The 7,792-nt window shown below is 39.2% G+C and overlaps 1 pseudogene; it reads right to left on the bottom strand.

Annotated features, from left to right (window-relative positions):
* Positions 1–1,062: 1,062 nt before the first annotated feature.
* Positions 1,063–3,862, bottom strand: LOC148692991 (uncharacterized; annotated as a pseudogene).
* Positions 3,863–7,792: the final 3,930 nt, after the last annotated feature.

The following is a 7,792-nucleotide window of genomic DNA, read 5'->3' as shown; positions in this document are numbered from 1 at the left end:
CTTGTTTTCTGCAATGCAATGATCAAAAGGAATTCATCCTTGAGTTTATGCTTTTACTATGCTTCAAGAACAAAGGTATGGGTGGTCCTACTCTAGGCTAGGTGAGGATAATTGTGGGTTAACAAAGAAAGTAGGCTACACAAGGCTCAACGGGGTTAAATCCTACAAACAAATGAAATAGGGAAATATGGCAATTTGGCTATGGTGGTCACTACTAACTTCATCTTGAATATGTGTTATGCAATTCAATAACATGTTTTGAATGAAATTGGCATGAGTTCTAGTATTTGGAACTAAATGATAAAACGCCTTCTAAGTAGTAACCAAGCAAAGAAAAATGAGATCATGCAACGACTTTAGAAAACAAGAATGCACAGATTTTAACTCTCCAAATAAACGTTTAGGCTCAAGTCTCACAAGGTTGTAGCATTAGTTTGAGTTCCTTCCTTCAAGCATGTTACAAAAACTAATTTTTTTTCTTCTTTTTGATTACATGTGAAGTCATAAGTTATAACCACAACCAAGCATAAACAAAGAGTAAATCAAACTTTCATCCATGTTAATCATTCTCTTTAACAGTCATGCAATTACAAACCGAATCCTCATCATTGTGTTGGAAGGTACCCTAAGACACAAACAAACACACAAAAACAACTTAACAACAACTCTTTTTGGGTTTTCAAAACAATGTTTTCAATTTTTTCTGGGATTTTCGGATTTTTAGAACAACAAACTCTAAAACACTCTAAAACGGCTTAAAAACACTTAAAAACAGCAAGAAACAACATTTGAAATTATGGGTGAAAAAACCCTACGAATTTGCATCAAAACACTTTGGTTACCCCCCCCCCCCCACACTTAAATCAAACATTGTCCTCAATGTTTCAAGCATAGACTCACACAAATAACAAACAAACAAACAAAACAACATCTAACAACCTAACATGGCAGAAACAAAATCAACAACAAAGAGAAGAGTTTAGGAACGCAAATCTGGAATTGGAGTGCTTTCTCGGTCTTCCTTTATTGAATGCATGGGTTGCCTCCCAAGTAGCGCTTGCTTTAACGTCGTACAGCCGGACGAACATGCTTCTTAGCCTCACTTAGAGCCCACGACATGGAGTGTATGGTCCTCCACAACCTGCCCTTCAACACTTTCATAATATGGCTCAATGAATGGGAGGGGATAGTGATCCTCCCTGATGGTGGTGTTTTGGTTCCGAAAGTCCATGTAAATGCTCCCACCACCTTTAAATCGATTGGTCACCTGCACCAAAGAAGGTAACAACCTATTAGTTGAAATGGGAATTGAAATTGGGATTGACGACTTACAAACATATTGTGGTGAAGGCTCAAAATCGGCAGCCCTATCAACAATGTCACCATGGCTACTTTCGGCCATGTTGGGTGGTTGTAGGGCAATCACTCCAAGTTCTTCTCCAATGGTGGTTCTTGATACATCCTTCTTGATAAGTGTGGATCCTTTCGGTCCTATATCCTTATGCACATGTATGACAAAACAAGAATGACTATCATTAGGATTCTTAATAGAGTCATAAACATTGAATTTAATTATATCACCACCAAACTCCATTGTTAGTGCTCCTTTGGCCACATCAATCTTTGTTTGGGCTGTTTTCATGAACGGTCTTCCAAGTAGGAGTGGCAAGGGTGGAGAATGAACCGAATCGTCCATTTCAAGCACATAAAAATCCGCCGGGAATATCAAGTTATTCACCTGCACTAAAACATCTTCCAAAACTCCCTTTGGATAGGCATTAGATCTATCGGCCAATTGAATAATCACACCATCATTTTTCAATTCACCAAGGTTCATTGAAGCATAAATAGAGTAGGGCATGACGTTAATTGAAGCCCCTAAGTCTAACATAGCATTTTCAAACTTAGTTTTACCAATAATACAAGGAATTGTAAAGCTACCTGGATCCTTGCATTTTGGTGGTAACTTCCTTTGTAAAACAGCGGAAACGTTTTCACTTACTACCTCTTTATGTGACGCCCTCTTCCTTGTAGTGCACAATTCCTTCAAGAACTTAGCGTATTTGGGCACTTGCTTGATTGCATCCAAAAGGGGAATATTGACTTGAACTTTCCGAAACGTCTCCAAAATGTCCTTTTCTGCTTCTTCTTTCTTTGTTTGCTTAAACCTACTAGGAAAAGGAACATTCGCAGGAAAATCATTAGTAGGAACCGAACTTGACACGTTTTTACCTTTATTGGATGAATTGGACGACTTGGGATCACTTGGAACTTGCGGCACATTTGGTTCCACCTTGGCCGTGAGTGGCCTTTGCTCCTCCTCTTCAATTCTCAACTTGTCCTCCTCGTTGGAACGTGATTTGGATGGTTTGAGGTCAGATCCGACTTGCTTTCCACTTCGCAAATGCATAGCTTTTGCAGATTCGAATCCACCTTTCGGATTGACCACCGTTGAGCTAGGCAACCTTCCTTGCTCACGAAATTACCCCATGAATTCGGCAATCTGTCCCACTTGCTTCTCCAAGTTGTCCACCCTCTTGTCTTGGATTTGCCTCTCTTTGTTTTGAGTTTGGACTTCCTGCGTCAAAGTAGTAAGTAATTGAAAAATCTTATCATTATCACTTGAATTACCTACATTGCTTTGGGCAGGTTGTGCTTGGGCTTGTGGTGGTGCCAACGGCTTTTGATAGAAACCCGGGGGTTGTTGCTTAAATCCGCTTTGTTGTTGACCTTGTTGGGGGTCTCGCCATTTGAAATTCGGATGATCACGCCAACCGGGATTGTAAGTATTAGAAAACGGATCACCACGTGTTTGGTATTGGTTGCCATATCCCACGGCATTGAGTGTCTCCCACCCTCCATTCTCGATCAATTGTGGGCACTTGTCCGTAGGGTGTCCTTGCATGGAGCATACGCCACAAGAAGCTACGGTTTTGACTTTTGGACCTTCCACCACCTGAGAAAGCAACGTAGTAAGGTTAGCCATTTGATTTTGAAGTTCGGTTATGGTACTTACCTCATTGACTTGGTGTTGCCGTGGGGTACTCCTCTGTCCAACGCCTTCGTATTGTTGAGCATTCAATGCTCGATTAGCAATCAAGGTCTTTGCAGCCGTGGGGGTCTTGTCCACCAAGGCTCCTCCCGCTGAGGCATCTAGCATTTGACGTTCAATAGGTAGAAGTCCTTCGTAAAAGTATTGTAGAAGTAGTTCCTCCTTCATTTGATGCTGTGGACATGAAGCAACAAGAGATTTAAAACGTTCATAATAAGTAGGAAAGGATTCACCTTCATCTTGTTGAATTCCACTTATCCTTTTTCGTAGGAGGATGACTCGAGAAGTTGGGAAAAACTTCTCCAAGTAAGCTCGTTTCATGCTCTCCCATGATGTGACAGTTCCGGGAGCCAATTCGTACAACCAATCTTTCGCTTTCTCTTGGAGAGAAAAGGGAAAGGCCTTCATCTTCAAGATGCTCTCATCTACGTTCACCGGAGTCATGCTTGAGCAAACGACTTCAAACTCCTTCAAGTGCTTGTTCGGATCTTCCATGGATAGCCCATGGTACTGTGGAATGTGATGTAACAGGCTTGACTTCAATTCGAACTCGGCAGTCTTGTCTTGAGCCGCCCTTGGGTATTGGATGCACAAGGGTGCGGTATTGGCCAATCCCGAAGCGGAAAGCTCCTTGATTGTTCGGTTGTCCGCTGCCATGTCTTCCACTTCTTCTTCAAATTCAGAAACGGACTCGGAACTTGCACTTGATTCACTAGGTTCCGGGTTCTTCCTCTTACGTCTCAACTCACGCTCAAAATCGTCGTCAAAGTCTAATATATGTTCGTGAACCGGATTAGAACTCCGAGTCATAAACAAGTACCTAAAACAAGAAACAAAATAACATAAGAATCTGATCTAATAAGAAAAACGAAAATAACAATCCAAGGGATTAGCAAAGTTGCTAATCCCCGGCAACGGCGCCAAAATTTGATGCGAGAATTATACGCACACAAATTAAACCCTCTTTTTATCAATTGTAGTGAAGAATGTAAGTAGGGATCGTTCTGGACCGGGGATTAGGAGGGATTATTAATCACTTGGATTTGACTCAAAAACGTAAAAACACAATATAAAACACTATACTAGACTCAAAGAATGCAAAACTAAACTTTAAAACACCAAAACAAACCAAAAGACTCAAAACAGCACCAAAACACTCAAAACTGCCTTAAAAACACAATCTGGGCAGTTTTGAACACAACTTTGGACGAAAATTGGTTTTACTTTGACCTAAGACACTTAAAAACACAAACTAAAGTGATTTCTAACTACTATGACTCAACAAAGTAAAGGGGGATTGGTTTTGGACGAATTTAAAAACAAAACAAACTTTTTAAATTAGAACAGATTGTAAAACGAATTTGATGGAATTGAATGGATGGGAAGCTAGCTAAGGGGTTCATCTCCACACATGTTATACTTGCATATAAAACGATTTCCAATTGCTTTTCAATAACCCATGAATTCTCAACGCCCCAAGTTAATTAGGTTCCCTTAAATTAACCTTCAGATTTTCCTAACGTAATTGAATTGGATGATTGCATACGACAACCCAAAACATTCCCCACAAGTCCCCTACATGATTGCATAATAGAGATACAAGCAAGAATCATTAAGTTCTATGAAAACCATAAGCATTGACGAAGCACTTGTTACTATGATTGCATGAAACTTATGCCAAGAATTTACTTAACGCGATTGAGATCATCAATCTTTACTACTTGTGAATATAATTCCATAACGATTAGGTGAAATTTCCTTATATCCTAGCATCCAATTTATGCATGATAATTAAGCGTGCACTCTCAACCAACACACACAAATCAATGTAATTCACATAGATAAGTAAATTGAATTCACAACTTATGAAACGCAATTAGAAGTAATCAAATCATATCGCAAGCATAAACATGTATTTCGAATCCCCCCTAGCCAAGGGGGGGGGGGTTTAGTTCCTCATACGCACAAAACAAAGAGAATTGAAATTAAACATTGAAAGCAAAGGAAAAGAAACACCTAGAAATTCCAGCGACGCGAACTCGAATTGCATGAACTTCCAAGCTCCCTTCTCCTCCTCCTTGGTGCGGCAAGGGTCTAGGGACAGGTTTAGGGCCTTAGGTGTATGGATGCATGGTTATGGAGGGATGTAGTAGTGTTTAGGGGAAGGGGATGGTGCGGCAAAGCTTAAAACTAAGGAGAAAGGTGTTTGGTGGCTGCGGCAAGGGTGTGGAGAGGGTTGGACGAATTTCTGGAATTAATGAATGTGTATGAGAGGTGGTAATCTGATCTAGGGGTTAATATGAGTATATATAGGCACTTAAAACCCTAGGGTAATCAGATATGGACTTGAATAACCCAAATCCACAAGGAAATAGGCCATCTAGAAGGTAGGAAACCCCAACGGAAAAGGAATAGAGGCGCCAGATTTTTAGGGTTCTAGAAACAAAGTGTTTTGTGGCAGAAATTGGCACTTCTAGAAGGATTTGGGGCGCCACTTTTGTAGGAGATAAGATAAGGTTCCTAGAATCATGTTTTAAGGGCCAAATTTGTAGGGAAAAAGAGATAAGGGTGCGGCACCTTTGTAGGGATAATGTTAGGGCTTCTAGAAAGCCTAAAAACTAAGGGGATTTGGATAAAACCCACGGCAAAGATAGGATAGGGCATCTAAGGCTTCTAGAAACCCTCCAAGATAAGGTAAAGTGCATGGCATCCCTATAGGATTAGGATAAGGTGTCCTAAAGTGTTTAGGACTCCTCTTTGTGGCTGAAAACCTTGTGCATTAGGATTAGGAAAGCTAATCCTTCTTCATCTTGGAATTCTTCTCCTTCTTGGACTTGGAAAACTTCTTTGTTGCTTCACTTGAGACCATTTGGATTTTGACTTTCCTTCATCAAGTAGGAAACCTTATTTGAGCAGGAATCTTCATTCTTCTAGGAATCCTAATTCAACTAGGAAACCCATCTTAACTAGGAATCCTAATTCAACTAGGAAACCATCTTCCATTTAGGGACTTTCCTACTTCAACTAGGAAACCTTGCTCAAGTAGGAATCATCATCTTCAAGTCTTCAATTTCGTCCATCCTCTTGGCTCCAAGCATATGATGTCCATTCCAAGCTCTAATTTGCTCCAAAAGGCTCCAAAATGCATCCTTTTGCATACTTTGCCCTTAAAACCTGAAAACACATAGAACTAGCTTAAAAGACTACTTTACTAAGGAAAAACACTATAAATGCACAAAAACAAGCTAAACTAAGGTGCGTAAATATGCTCCTATCAAATTCCCCCACACTTAGCTTTTGCTAGTCCTCGAGCAAAACAAAATGAAACAAAGTAAATAAACGAAGTAAAACGAGTAAAACGCAACCTACACCTTCCAACAATCGCCTCAGGGATTTCCAATGCACATGACATGTTAAAAATCATCATTCCCACAGATTTTAGCCATCTTTACGCTTAAGCATTTACTTAATCATGGTCACTACTCATTAGTTCACAAATGACCAATTAAAACATGATTTTGAATGTAGTAACATGCCTTAGAGAATTTCCTCAATTCCTTACAAGATATGCACTCTATTTTCACACAGATTTTCTGACTACACACCCTATACTAGTTATATGTGAGAAGATAGATGTAAATATGAAAACGAATGCTCACATATATGTATGACAAAGAAAGCACTTTTCGGAGTTAATAACATGTTTAGATATGATCTCATGAATGGAACGCTACTACTTAGATGCGAGAACCAGTGACACCATATGCTCGTACCAATTTTAGACTCCACAAATTGAAACACATAACACTCAAGATTAAAGTCAAGGGTTGTAACGGGGCTAGGGGTATTGGCTAACAAAGAAAGGTAAAGGATAAAACAAACGTTCTTAAAACAATAGTAAGCAAAGCAATGAACTTGATACTTAGAATTCACTTTAGAGTGCAGAAAATAACTTTAAACACAAAGGGGAAAACACGTGCATACTTAGGGTCAAATGCAACGTTTTGGACCCTTTCTTCAATAACCAACAACTTAGAGCTCATTTTATGCTCTTCCAACTCCTTTTCATACTATTCACAACTTTTTCTTTTTTTTCTTTTTATTTTGCACGAATTTTTCTCTTTTTTTTTTTTTTTTTTTTCTTTGCCGTGCTTCATTCAAGACTTTGGCACACCCATATATCAAGAATCCTTCCCCCACACTTGTTTTCTGCAATGCAATGATCAAAAGGAATTCATCCTTGAGTTTATGCTTTTACTATGCTTCAAGAACAAAGGTATGGGTGGTCCTACTCTAGGCTAGGTGAGGATAATTGTGGGTTAACAAAGAAAGTAGGCTACACAAGGCTCAACGGGGTTAAATCCTACAAACAAATGAAATAGGGAAATATGGCAATTTGGCTATGGTGGTCACTACTAACTTCATCTTGAATATGTGTTATGCAATTCAATAACATGTTTTGAATGAAATTGGCATGAGTTCTAGTATTTGGAACTAAATGATAAAACGCCTTCTAAGTAGTAACCAAGCAAAGAAAAATGAGATCATGCAACGACTTTAGAAAACAAGAATGCACAGATTTTAACTCTCCAAATAAACGTTTAGGCTCAAGTCTCACAAGGTTGTAGCATTAGTTTGAGTTCCTTCCTTCAAGCATGTTACAAAAACTAATTTTTTTCTTCTTTTTGATTACATGTGAAGTCATAAGTTATAACCACAACCAAGCATAAACAAAGAGTA

The sequence above is a fragment of the Pyrus communis genome, chromosome 11 (assembly GCF_041283825.1).
Source record: "Pyrus communis isolate YQ-2024b chromosome 11, ASM4128382v1, whole genome shotgun sequence".
Taxonomy (NCBI): Eukaryota; Viridiplantae; Streptophyta; class Magnoliopsida; order Rosales; family Rosaceae; genus Pyrus; species Pyrus communis.
Note: the sequence above shows the minus strand (reverse complement) of the source record. Positions and strands in the feature narration are given on the sequence as shown.